Raw genomic sequence first — 14666 nt, 5'->3', positions numbered from 1 at the left:
CAACTTTTATGAAGACTTTAATTTTTTGGGAAGCAATCATTTCAACATATTGAAACCAAAAAAAGGGAAAACCTCAAAAACATATCCTTTATCTTCTGGTAATGCTTTCTTGATATTTGGCACTAATAGAAATGACCTTTAGATCTGTGAGTGCCCCTTAGATAATAAAGAAAAAAGATTACTAAACCCACAGCTATATTCCCTACGTGGAGGATTTAGATATTTTTGCATTTTTATTTCAATAACTTCCCTAAGGTGATGCCATATTTACTGTGTCAAAAGTTTCATTTTCAAATGAGATATCTTGTATGTGGTAAATCTCATTGTTTTTCCCCCCCGCCGAGATGGAGTTTCACTCCATTCTGGAGTGAAGTGGTGTGATCTTGGCTCACTGCAACTTCAGCACCCCCAGGTTCAAGTGATTCTCCTGCCTCAGTCTCCAGAGTAGCTAGGATTACAGGCACCTACCACCATGTCCGGCTAATTTTTGTATTTTCAGTAGAGATGGGGTTTTGCCATGTTAGGGCCAGGCTTAACTCCTGACCTCAGGCAATACAGCCCCCTTGGCCTTCCAAAGTGCTAGGATTACAGGTGTAAGCCACCACACCAGGCCTTGTTTTTATGATTATTCTCTACTTTTATTAATGATTTTTCTACTGATGCTGAATTGGTTAAATGGTTCTGAAATTTAGCTTATGCTGAGATGTTTGTGCTGAAAAATGTATGCACTGAGTCAATAATACTAAGAAGTGTTTTGTCCATGATTATATCCTGTTTTATGTACAAGTTTATATTCTTTATATTCTGTGCAATAATGTACTTATTTTCAGATTGTGATGCTTAAATGAATCCATTATCCAAAATTTTTATGTGCATATTTTGTTCCTTCTTGGACCAAACTTATTGAAGTTGAAGTGCCATTTTTTTCTCACCCTCCCACAGAATTCATCATGTAGAGAGATGCTAATGAGATATGACGGAAGAAGGGTGCACAGGTGTATTATCTGGGCTCAGATTGGCAACTCTCTGATATACACACACAGGCACACACACACTCACATGCACACATACACAGAAAGCCATGCCTGATCAAAGACTTCCATTTGGTTGAACTTGGCAATGATTTTGAAATGTTGACAACTGTCAAATTAAGATCACCCAAGCCGTTTCACAGGCTCAAATTTGGATGCAGGTCTCAGAACAGAAGGAGATAGCTCCTGGCTACTGCCCAAGTGACTTCACCATCTATCATTCAGTTAGCTGCGCTTTCTGAAACGGAGCAGTAGAGAGATGGGGGAGGTTGGCATCCAACTCCTGAAATCAGATCTTTCCGCATTTACCTTAATTGGCAGGAGGAACCTAGATTAGCCCTTTATTTAAGATGTGCAAATAAGGAGCTTGGTTATGTTTGTTCAGCTTCTCTTCTCTTAGCTTCTCCTCCTCCCTCGTCTTTATTTCCATTCTCTTCCTCCACTCATCTTGGGAGGAGCATTCATGTCTCAGTGCAGTGGAGGAGGTGGCATGCTAGTGCTTCAGTTCCCCGAGGGGCTGCATTTCTCTGTATTTGGTCATGGTGGTGTTTTCTGTTGCTGTGTGTCAAGGCTATCCCCCTTCTCACTGTCAGTACCAGTTAAAATGTTCATATGTTTATTGTCTTCCTCTTGATTTTAGGCTTTTTAAGAGCAATGACTGTATCGCCTCAATTTTGGTCAGTATTTTCACACCCAAACAGATTCTTGTGTAGAGGAGAGGCTTCTTAAGTGATACCAATGTGCTGGGAATAAACAGAGAATTTTGGTGCATTGGGATTAAACACCATTTAAAAAAAAATATGGTACATAATAGTTGTACATATTTGTGTGGTACATTTAATATTTTGATGCAAGCATATGATATGTAATGATCAAATCAGGGTACTTGGGATACCATCGCCTCAAATAATCATTTTTATTCTGAGTTGCCATCATTTTCGGAACTTATGGCAGAAGAAAGAAATCCAAAGTATTTACTGAGACATTTTCTTTGTATTGTGTGATTATCTATTAGCAGATTACTCAGCTAACATTTTAACTGAATCCTTTCTTTTAAAAAAATGTAGTCTTTTGACTGTTTCCAAGAGGTATCTGCATCTGTACAGTTATCTGCTGATGTCAAGTTGAATGCCTGGGAAGTTCTCTGTATGCATGATAGATACCCTTAGAGTGCTGTTCCCTCTCTCCAAGTGGGGAGTTCCAGTTTATTCATAAATTTATATCCAGGGAGAAGAAGAAATTAAATCACAACTAACTTCAGAGTCTACTGTCAATGTGCCAGAGCAAGCTGGGTCAAAGCTCAAGCCAGTCATGTGCAGCAGAACCCACAGGCCACTGCATTCCTGAAAAGAAAATGCTACAACACCATTTTGGTCGGCATGCTCTCAGGACCACAGGACAGTAGGTTGTGAGAACAGAATGCATGTAGAAGTCATCGACATATTTGAATATTTTTGGAATTTCTTTTGTAGCTGTGGATTCAACTTTATTTGGTGCTGTGACAATAAGATACCCACATAATAGGTTAAAAGCAGATCCTTCGATTTAATATCCAGTGTTTCTTGCCTACAGGATTTCAAAAAATACCTGTGAAAGCACTGAATGGCTGTTTTGGGGTGATACACTCAGCTGTGTGTAATGCACAGGAGGACACAGCGGTGCTTAAGCCCGCCACAGACTTTGGCATTTTGCAATCTGGACTTGAGGGTACTAGCTACATGTTTTCTGGCATGAAGAAGCCAAGCTTCCTCAGAACCCCTGTGTTTTGAAACTTGAGTAGGAAAGAGAAGTCCCTCGGGGCATCAGCTGTCAAATTTTCTGTTATCCTCAGCTGGGGAGCCAGCACCTTAGGCTGGTCATGAAAGAGCCCTATAGAAACAAGAAGGCTCAGCCTGGCCCCTTCTGGGAGAGGGCTCCATCTCAGGCAGTCAGGTCGAGGCTCAGAGTGTGAGACACACCCAGAAGATGCTGTTGATGGCAGAGCAGGTTGGGCATGGTGCCACATTAGGAGGTGCCATTTGCATAGACCAAGGTATAACGGTTCCCCCACGCCCAGTTGTGCAGTGCACAATCTGAACCACAACACATGGCAGTCAGGGTAGCGTGGACCACTTCCGGAGCTCTGCACATCCTTCTTTTGAGATGCACATGGTCTTCTGCAATCCAGAGTGGTCTGCTCCTGCCAATAGCAGGACAGGATCACCCTCAGGTTGCTGAGAGAGAGGACTGGAATTTATGGAAGGTGCCAGCCCCAGCACAAAGGGAGGAGTTGGTTTACTAGTTCTTAGTATATCACTAATTGTGTAACTTTGCAGGAAAACGCTTTCTGGTTTCCAATATGTTCTGTTGAAAAAACCGGTTGTGGCAATATCCCCATTTCCCATATTGAAAGATTACCTTAAAGGTAAGTTAAATAATAGTTATGCAAGTGCTAGAATAGTAGAGTTGGTAATCAACACAATGTGCTGTAATAATCTCTGGAAATAGTGAGCACTGATGGGTAGTGTTTAGGGAATCAAATTTAAAAGACAGGACGTCCTCAAAGCAAAGCACGGTCATTTGTGTTCAGTATGTTGGTAGGCTCCAAACATGAAATATGGTTTCTTTGAAAGAATGCATTATACTATTTGCTTTGATTAAATAATGCATTTTTCTAAGCATCAATGACTCAGAAAGTATCCAGACCCAGAACCCACTGCTTTAAAGAAAAATCTCCAAATCACTTGCATAAAATGTGTGTTGAGAAGAAACATGAGAGGGAAAGTAAATGGGTACTGGAGACCCCCTTCCCACCTCAATTCCCTGTTGTCCCAGGAGCACTCCATGCCTGCGAGAAGTCGGACTTCCACTCTGCTCTGAGGACACATTCTAAATCATTCTGCTGGCTTCCCTCATGCTTCCAATAACGCTTTCATTACAGGGTTCAGGGTTCACAAATACTGCCTGCAGCCACTCTGCACAAGAATCTTTTTGTATGAATTTAACCAAAAGGTACCACTGTGATTTAACGGCAAACAAATCATTCCCGCAATCCAAGGGCTTTGCTGGGAGAGGAGCTGGCAGGCCTGTCAGTGGCTAGGCTTGGCCAGGTGGGCAAAGAAGGTTCGGGTGGGTGCACCGGTGGATCCTGGCAGCAGCCCTCAGATCCCAGATGCCTCCTTGCTGATGTATGAAGAGCGACAGGGCTAGATGCTCCTGGACAGCTTGTGTGGTGTTGGGGAGGCGTGAGCAGCGGCTGTCACAGGCTCCACCACAAGATGTCACCAGCACCCTCGGTGCCCGACACGCGTCGCAGGAGCCGGGTTGCCTGGAATGTTTTTGTACGAGTTCTGCAGCATCTTCATTGAAGGCGACGACACAGGGTGAGGGGGCCTCTTTTCCCGTCTAAGTTCACAGAAAGCACAACATCCTCTGAGTTCCTTGGTACCCTGGAAGGGCGGAGAGGAGTGGGGACGAGCGGTGGGTGTGGGAGTGAGCAGAGAGGGGAGTGCACCAGGGCGCAGCGCACACACTGCTCAGAGTGAGCTGGGCAGTCAGGCTTTGCTGATAAAATCCAGGGAGGTGTCTTCCCCATGAGCTTCCAATGAGTTGGCTAAGTGGTTGGAGGGTATGGGAGAAACCTGGGCACTTCGTCTCTCTAGAGGCTTCCATATTTAGAGTCATTATTGTACAGATACCAAATCCCCATTAAAAATAAACTGAACTTCTCTGTGAAGGTTCTCTTGGTGCTGAGAGGGCACCATCACTCTGAGTCCCTGGTGTAGTGGGCTGCGGGCTCCCCTCAGCCCCCTGGTTGCCCTGTACCACACCCCGCATGGCATTCTGGCTCCAGGAATAATAGCCAGTTGTATTTATCTTACACAGGAGCATGATGTTCAGGCCCAGTTTTGCTGGGAGGTGCTGAAGAAGGATTTTGCAGCTGAGCAGCTGCATGCTGGGTGAGGGATTTGAGGGGAACCCATGCTCCGAGGAGGCCTGTGCCAGTGGGGCCCCCTGGCGCCGGGGAACCTGGGCCATGATGGAGGCCTGGGAGCTGAGGATTCATCTTCTCATTCTTTCCTTCTCCCCACGATGAACCATACCTTCCTGGAGCGGCAGGGCCCTGTTTTACACTCACAACCAACCCAGCCTTTCAAGTCTGTCTTTTAAAGGGATCACCTTGACAATGCAGATAAACTTTTGGGAGAAACGGCTGCATACTTATTTGTAGATCTCCTCAGAAAAGGGGCTGGAGGGGCTCACATATTTATATGGCCAGTGAGTGAGGCATTAGATCCAGTGTTAGGGCACAAAATTATGTCTCTCCAAGTGAACAGTGGGTCAAGGAGGGGCGGGCCGAAGTGAGATGTAAAATATTGTGCATTAAAAATATCATACATTCCCAAAGTCTGTATACATTTTGTGGGTTACTTCTTTATGCAGCACATTCTCTTTAAAATTTACCAAGCCATCAGGGGCATTAAATAAGTTCTTATGTAGTTGTGCTTTTCTTTTTCTGAAAATTTTAATGCATCCTGAAGTGACAGTTGTTCAGTGAAACAGGGTCCCTGCAATGCCCGTTATGAGTGATTCAACGCTAATTAGAAATTGATGAAGGTTCATTTTGTATGTACAGTTCCCAACTTTTAAAAACCCTAATATGTATTTTTAGGCCTAATGTTCATGGGATTTGATAGGGGAAGTGCCGGGCGGTGGCTACACCGCAGGAAGGCAATAAGGCATGGAATGGATACTCTCAGACAGGGCTCGCTTCGGCCTTGCAGAATTGTGCAATCAGACACCATGTGAATATCCAGCGCGGCTCCTGATCTCTGAGCCCTGGTGGCCTGGGGCACCATCAAGTCTACATCGTCTTGTCAGTACCACTGAGCTCAACACAGACAGCACGGCTCTCTCAGCCACTGCTGGGTCATTACAACGTACGACTTCCAAGAGCCAGACAGTACTCCAGTGACCTCAGTACTTTCCCTAAGTACCTAAAGCACAACCAGAGCATGGGTGTGTGGGAGGATGCTTGCTTTCCATGCTGCACCTTCTGTGGCCACCGTTCGCCTAAGGGCAGCAGGATAAAGATGGTAAGGAATTCAGCTCTTCGTGCTCGACAGATCTCAGTCCTGTTTGGATTTTACATAAACAACTATTTCCCTGCATATCAGCCTCACCATCCTCTGCTAGGATTCACAGTCCTGCATGGTCTGGCCCCATGCTTCCTTTTGGTCCTTGTTTCCTGATTTTCTTTGCTGTGGGTTGAATTGTGTGCCCCGGGAAGAAGGTTTGGTGAAGCCCCGCCCCCTGAAGTCTATGGATTGGAACTCAGTTGGGTCACATTGGTCCAGTTAAGCATAGTGATCAAGTTAAGATGAGGTCATGTTGGAGTGAGTGGCCCTAATCCAATGACTGATGACTTTTTTTTTTTTTTGAAATGGAGTCTTCCTCTGTCGCCCTGGCCGGAGTGTGGTGGCACAATCCTGGCTCAATGCAGCCTTTACCTCCTGGATTCAAGTGATTTTCATGCCTCAGCCTCCCGAGTAGCTGGGATTACAGGCATGCACCACCACGCCCAGCTAATTTTTTATGTTTTCAGTAGAGACGGGGTTTTTGCCATGTTGGCCAGGCTGGTCTCAGACTCCTGGCCTCAAGTGATCTGCCTGCCTTGGCCTCCCAAAGTGCTGTGATTACGGACGTGAGCCACTGTGCCTGGCCTGATGATATTTTAGGAAGAGGAAAATTTGGACAAGGACACATGGAGGAAAGATGACCATTGGAGATGGAGGTGGAGATAGGGGTGACGTTGCAGCAAGCAAAGGTACCCATTCCAAGGATTGCTAGGCACCACCTGAAGCCAGAAGAAGCCAGGCAGGACTCTGTTGGAAGCATGGCCCTGCTGACACCTTGATTGTGAACTTCCAGCCTCCAGAATGTGAGAGAAGAAATTTCTGTTGCTTTAAGCCACTCACTCTTTGGTACTTTGTTATGGCAGCCCCAGCAAATGTATGTCTAGGAGACATACGTCAGCCTCTTACCAAACCCAGTTCTGTCCTGTCTCCTGGCAAGGCTGCACCCTGTCCCTCTCTGCTGAGTACCTATGCTCCGTCTCTTCCTTCCTTCCCCATCACCGCTCCTCCCTTCAAAATCCCATTCATCCTCCTAGCGCCATCTCAAATTTACCTCCTCCGTGAAGCCTTTCCTGACTTTCTAGATGGTAGAATTTTTTTTTTTTTTTTTTTTTTTGGAGATGGAGTCTCACTTACTCTGTTGCCCAGTCTGGAGTGCAGTGGAGCAATCTCAGTTTCCTGTAACTTCTGCCTCCTGGGTTCAAGCAATTCTCCTGCCTCAGCCTCCTGAGTAGCTGGGACTACAGGTGTGCACCACCACGCCTCGCTAATTTTTGTATTTTTAGTAGAGACAGAGTTTCACCATGTTGGGCAGGCTGGTCTCAAACTCCTGCCTCAACTGATCTGCCTGCCTCGGCCTCCCAAAGTGCTTGGATTACAGGTGTGAGCTACCGTGCCCAACCAAAGAATCTTCTCTGTATTCTCATAAGACATTGAATTTTTCTCACAACATTTATATTCTGTATTCCATCATACCTATTTATTCCTGTATCTTATCGCTATTAGACTTAATGCTCTTTGAGGGAAGAGTGCATGAATGAATATTCTATTTTGCATTCTCTGAAGCATGTAATGAGGTGTGCATGCAGGAAATATTGTTAAACTGAAATAAACAGTTTAATTCTAGATTAGTAGACTATTTGAAAATTACCGATTCCTAAGATGCTTTCAATACTCATTAGATTTAATCTACCTATTTTAGTTCTTCCTTATTCCTGGCTAGTACTGTGTCAACCATTAGGAATGAATTTCTAGCAGTGCTGGGGCATGGCAGATGTCTAAGGAATATTTGTTGAATGTATGAATGCATTTATACTAATGTGACTGAGTATAATGCCCACCCTCAAGGAGCTTACAGTCTAGTAGGGTGTGAGTAACCAGATTATTTCAGTGTGAAACATGCAAGGATAAAGGTGTGCACGGGTGTCTTAGCACAGGGTAAGGTGCTTGTCTTAGTTCTGCGGAATGTCAGAAGGGCTCCTTCAGAGAGCTGATAAGCTGTCATGAGAGATGTGAAGGACGTTGATGGGTGAAGAAAAGAGAAGTCAGGGAGGTATGGAGAGAAGGTGGACGGTACCACGGTTGCTCACTAGAAATAGAATGTGAGCTGCATACCCAAGGTATGCATCTACTATGAATCTTCATAGTAGGACAGTAACAAGAAACAAGTGAAACTGATATTCATCATATAGTTTATTTAAGTCAATATATGAAAAATCTTATCATCATTTCAACATATCATTAATATGAAATATGTTAATATTTTACATTGTTTTGGCACCAGGCCTTCAAAATGCAATGTCTGTTTTCTACCTACAGCTATATTTCAAGTGCTCAGTAGCCATATGTAGCCAGTGGCGACAATATTGAACAGCACAGGAGTAGACAAAGGAGGACACTCAACAGCATGAAAGCCTGAGAGGTGAAGGCAGTGCTGGTGATCATAAGCATTTCCTGATGACTGAAGGATAAAGGTCAAGGCAGAGGGTGGGGGATGAGACATCTGCACATGTGAAGAGTGGGTTCTGGAGGGTCCTCTGACATACAGAGGGGCTTAAGATCTGTCTTGTAGTGATAGGGTCCAGACCAAGGTTTTCAGCAGAGAATGGCTTAATCTGGTGAGTGTCTGAGACAGACCTCTAGGGTGGTCATGTGTGTGTGCATGTGTGTGTGCATGCGTGTGTGCGTGTGTGTGCCTGCATGTGTGCATGTGTGTGTGCATGTGTGTGCGTGACTGTGTGCATGTCTCTGTGTGTGTGTGTGTGTTGGGGGTGGATTTGAAGCGGCAATTATAAAGGCAGAGAGATCATGCATGAGGCTACTGCAACAGTCCAGATAAGGGACAATGAAGCTGTGAACTGGGTAGTGGTGACAATGAGAGAGACGGGAGTCCAACCCTCAGGAATGTTTGAGGTCTGGTTGGGTGTTGAGTGACCGGCATGATGAAAAGATGCAAAGTTCAGCTTTACAAGGGTGGCATCACACAGGTGGACTGATGTAGAAGCTCAAGGGCAAGGAATGATAACTTTGGGGTCTTCAGCCTACAAGTGGAGTGAGTTAGAACCATTGGACTGGAGGAAAGCACCCAGTGTGTAAATAGGCTGGGATGGAGATCCACTTAAGTACTGGATATACAGGAAACTATGGCCAGGACCAAGAACACATGACCCAAGAATTAGCGGGGAGCAACAATAGAGGTGGGTTCTTGTGATAACAAAGAAGTGGGGTTTCAAGAAGAAGGGTGTGGTCAACTGCACTGGACACATCCTGGGCATTGTCCAGTGTGTCCACCAATCTGAAAACAACATGCATCTGAGTTCCTAGTGCATTGATTTGAGTTGATTGATCGATTTATCAGACCCTGGGCATAGTCAGATTTCTAAAGAAGCAGAGCTAGGGGTCTGGGTTAAAGCAGCAGCTGCATGTGTAAACGTTGAATTGCAGGATATGGTGACCTTTGAAAATGGGTTGAGCTGCTGGCAATGAAGCACTATGAGCAGCACGAAGGGCAGATGATAGACCTTGATCAGTTTGCCAAATATTCACATGTATCAAATGTAGGTAGAATTTATAGGACACTGCAAGAAATGATTTCAAAATCACGTTTTTATTGACTACTGCATAAAAACCTACACAGAATGCTTTTCAGATCAGTAGTGTGAACCTGAGTGAACTCTCTTGGCCACAACCAAAATAATAATAAAAATGACAGTAATGATAATGACACTCTCACTACTGAAGACAAACATTTGTAAAGTGTTAAAATGTGCCAGGTGCTGTTCTAAGCTAAGCCCTTTACATATTTTCTTTCCTTCAATTCACACCAAGCTGCCTGCATTAGGTAGATAGTATTTTAACTTTAACCCAGTTCATTTTAATAGATATAATTTAATTAATTAAATTGAATTAACTTTTAATTGAACTCATTAAAAATTAAAATTAAAATTTTAATTTAATTTACTCACCCAGCCTTAGGTGGATACTATTAACATACCCATTTTATAGATGAGGAGCCCGACAGAGACCACAGGACTTCCCCAAGGCCGCACAGCTAATAAGCTAGCAATAAGGCAGGAGGAGGAAATAAAGGGTATTCAATTAGGAAAAGAGGAAGTCAGATTGTCCCTGTTTGCAGACGACATGATTGTGTATCTAGAAAACCCCATCGTCTCAGCCCAAAATCTCCTTAAGCTGATAAGCAACTTCAGCAAAGTCTCAGGATACAAAATCAATGTACAAAAATCACAAGCATTCTTATACACCAATAACAGACAAACAGAGAGCCAAATCATGAGTGAACTCCCATTCACAATTGCTTCAAAGAGAATAAAATACCTAGGAATCCAACTTACAAGGGATGTGAAGGACCTCTTCAAGGAGAACTACAAACCACTGCTCAAGGAAATAAAAGAGGATACAAACAAATGGAAGAACATTCCATGCTCATGGATAGGAAGAATCAATATCGTGAAAATGGCCATACTGCCCAAGGTAATTTACAGATTCAATGCCATCCCCATCAAGCTACCAATGACTTTCTTCACAGAATTGGAAAAAACTACTTTAAAGTTCATATGGAACCAAAAAAGAACCGGCATCGCCAAGTCAATCCTAAGCCAAAAGAGCAAAGCTGGAGGCATCACGCTACCTGACTTCAAACTATACTACAAGGCTGCAGTAACCAAAACAGCATGGTACTGGTACCAAAACAGAGATATAGATCAATGGAACAGAACAGAGCCATCAGAAATAACGCCACATATCTACAACTATCTGATCTTTGACAAACCTGAGAAAAACAAGCAATGGGGAAAGGATTCCCTATTTAATAAATGGTGCTGGGAAAACTGGCTAGCCATATGGAGAAAGCTGAAACTGGATCCCTTCCTTACACCTTACACAAAAATCAATTCAAGATGGATTAAAGACTTAAACATTAGACCTAAAACCATAAAAACCCTGGAAGAAAACCTAGGCATTACCATTCAGGACATAGGCATGGGCAAGGACTTCATGTCTAAAACACCAAAAGCAATGGCAACGAAAGCCAAAATTGACAAATGGGATCTAATTAAACTAAAGAGCTTCTGCACAGCAAAAGAAACCACCATCAGAGTGAACAGGCAACCTACAAAATGGGAGAAAATTTTCGCAACCTACTCATCTGACAAAGGGCTAATATCCAGAATCTACAATGAACTCCAACAAATTTACAAGAAAAAAACAAACAACCCCATCAAAAAGTGGGCGAAGGACATGAACAGACACTTCTCAAAAGAAGACATTTATGCAGCCAAAAAACACATGAAAAAATGCTCACCATCACTGGCCATCAGAGAAATGCAAATCAAAACCACAATGAGATACCATCTCACACCAGTTAGAATGGCAATCATTAAAAAGTCAGGAAACAACAGGTGCTGGAGAGGATGTGGAGAAATAGGAACACTTTTACACTGTTGGTGGGACTGTAAACTAGTTCAACCCTTGTAGAAGTCAGTGTGGCGATTCCTCAGGGATCTAGAACTAGAAATTCCATTTGACCCAGCCATCCCATTACTGGGTATATACCCAAAGGATTATAAATCATGCTGCTATAAAGACACACGCACACGTATGTTTATTGTGGCATTATTCACAATAGCAAAGACTTGGAACCAACCCAAATGTCCAACAACGATAGACTGGATTAAGAAAATGTGGCACATATATACCATGGAATACTATGCAGCCATAAAAAATGATGAGTTCATGTCCTTTGTAGGGACATGGATGAAATTGGAAATCATCATTCTCAGTAAACTATCGCAAGAACAAAAAACCAAACACCGCATATTCTCACTCATAGGTGGGAACTGAACAATGAGAACACATGGACACAGGAAGGGGAACATCACACTCTGGGGACTATTGTGGGGTGGGGGGAGGGGGGAGGGATAGCATTGGGAGATATACCTAATGCTAGATGACGAGTTAGTGGGTGCAGTGCACCAGCATGGCACATGTATACATATGTAACTAACCTGCACATTGCGCACATGTACCATAAAACCTAAAGTATAATAATAATAATAATAATAATAAAAAGCTAGCTGTGATCTTTTGTGGGGTGACTAGATGTCCTGAGGGGTGACCGTGGCTTCATGGCAGGGAAGAACACTGGTTGCTGGAGGCAGATAGACCTGCTCTGCAATTCTGGCACATTTCTGGACATTCTGGAGGTGCTATTTTGGCTAATTTGTTAAAAATGCTGAACCTCGGCCAGGCGCAGTGGCTCATGCCTGTAATCCCAGCACTTTGGGAGGCTGAGGTGGGTGGATCACCTGAGGTCAGGAGTTTGTGACCAGCCAGACCAACATGGTGAAACCCCATCTCTACTAAAAATATAAAAATTAGCCAGGTGTGGTGCCTTGCACCTGTAATCCCAGCTACTCAGGAGGCTGAGGTAGGAGAATGGCTTGAACCCGGGAGGTGGAGGTTGCAGTGAGCCGAGATTGTGCCACTGCACTCCAGCCTGGGAGACAGAGTGAAATTCCGTCTCAAAAAAAAAATAATTGCTAAACCTTACTTTCATCATTTGTCAGACAAGCCTAGCATTGCCACCCTCTGTCTTGCAGCAAAGGTGAAACGGAGGGAAGGGTATTAGCTACATGGCATACACATTGCTTTTGAGTTGATTCTTACTAAATTGTCAATCGAAAGTAACAACTTAGAACGCTAAATTGTTTAAACTCTTGTGAAAGTCTAACTTAGAATCTTTTATAAAATAATGTTGTAAAAAGAATATAGAAGACAAAATTTTAGTCCTTGATTCATTACAGCTGGGAGATTTGAGGCACTGTATTTACTTCTCTGTAGCTGCTGCTGAAAATGCTAACCACGGTGGGTTCTTTGGATTAGCTCAGGTACATGAAAGAACCTTACTTTTAGTAGCATTGAAACAAGATTCCAACTAAAATGATAAATCCTTGTTGCTTTCTGTTTATTTTGCACCTTTACATAGCATCCTTTGCAGTCAGGGGGAAGATGCTGGAATTCTCATTTTACACTCAAAGCAACAGAAGCTCAGAGAAATTTATCTGCATCCCCCAGTATCCCCTAATAGGTAAGGGGTGTCAAGCCACTTCACTGCCCAGGTAGCTTTCTATATTTACTTCTTCTTTTTTTTTTTTTTTTTTTTTGAGCCAGGGTCTGATTCTGTTGCCTAGGCTGGAGTGCAATAGTGCGATCTCAGCTCACTGCAACCTTTGCCTCCTGGGTTCAAGTGATTCTCGTGCCTCAGCCTCCTGAGTAGCTGGGATTACAGGCGTGTGCCACCACGCCCGGTTAATTTTTGTATTTTTAGTAGGACAGTTTCACCATGTTGGCCAGGCTGGTCTCAAACTCTTGACCACAAGTGATCTGCCTACCTTGGCCTCGCAAAGTGTTGGGTTTACAGGAGGGAGCCACTGCACCCTGCTTTACATTTACTTTTCATGGGCCCTTTGGTTTCCTTGACTTGTGGCACTCCATGCCTTTTGTTGGGAGTGTGACAGACAGTGTTCACTGGGCACCCAGGGCCCTGGCCCCACATCAAATCTGTAATGTTTGATCATCCAAGTCACTTGCCCTCTGAAGGCCTCTCTGATGCCTTTGCCCCTCACAGTTGCTCTCATTGACTTCACCATCCTGGCCAGTACTTCCTATTGGCATCCATTGGCTTCCGTTTTTAATTGCAGGTGTCACGTTTTTGGTAATTTATTATGTAGAATTATTGCTTCCACTAATGGTTCTTGAGGGCTCTTTGGCCTCTATCAAGAACATTCTTTTGTTTTGTTTATGGACAAAGACTATGCCCTAGGCTTCTACAGCTCTTGGTGGCTAACACTTTTTGACCTATAGAAGGTGCATGGGAAACACTTCCAAAAGGGACACAGAATTCATTTGGAAACTCGGCTCCTGCCCAGTGTGCTGGGCCCTGTCCAGGAGGTTTGAAGAGAAGTGTGGGTGCTCAGTGAGGTAGGCTGATGAGCCGGGGCCTAATGGAAACCTTTGTGCAATGGAAGCATTTCCACAATCATTAGGCTTCTCTAACCAGGCAATGCCATCAGCAACATTTGAAGAACTCAGACTCATGTGAATTCTGGATCCTCCAAAGACACATGCAGGGGCAACACTACTCCTCCAGTGAGTGCCACTTGTGCTGCCACACAAGCAAAAATTGACTGGGGATGCTCCGCTGTTCTCTGCCCTGAGCTGCGCCATCGTTGGCACCTGCCCCAGGCTTTCCCTTGAAGTCCTTTTGTCAGTTCCCTAATTCTTCCTTGCTCTTGAACATTTCCAATGTGAACATACATGGTACAAACTAAGATTTCTTTTCTACATACAAGTTTTGTTTGTTTCTTTACAGGTAAAAATTAAAGAATTAAGCTGGACATGAAAATCCTAATCATATGAGAGTGTTTCTTCCCTTCCCTTCCTTTCCCTTCCTCCCTCCCTTCCTTAAAAATTAAAGAATTAAGCTGCATATGGAAATACTAAT

At 43.8% G+C, this 14666-nt stretch overlaps 1 long non-coding RNA gene across 1 annotated transcript in view; it reads left to right on the top strand.

Annotated features, from left to right (window-relative positions):
- Positions 1 to 14666, top strand: part of LOC134760310 (uncharacterized) — a 130343-nt gene that overhangs the window by 5837 nt on the left and 109840 nt on the right. The gene's annotated exons all lie outside the window — the stretch shown is intronic.

This window comes from Pongo abelii, chromosome 17 (assembly GCF_028885655.2).
Source record: "Pongo abelii isolate AG06213 chromosome 17, NHGRI_mPonAbe1-v2.0_pri, whole genome shotgun sequence".
In the NCBI taxonomy this organism is placed as follows: Eukaryota; Metazoa; Chordata; class Mammalia; order Primates; family Hominidae; genus Pongo; species Pongo abelii.
This window is presented reverse-complemented; position numbering and strand designations above follow the sequence as displayed.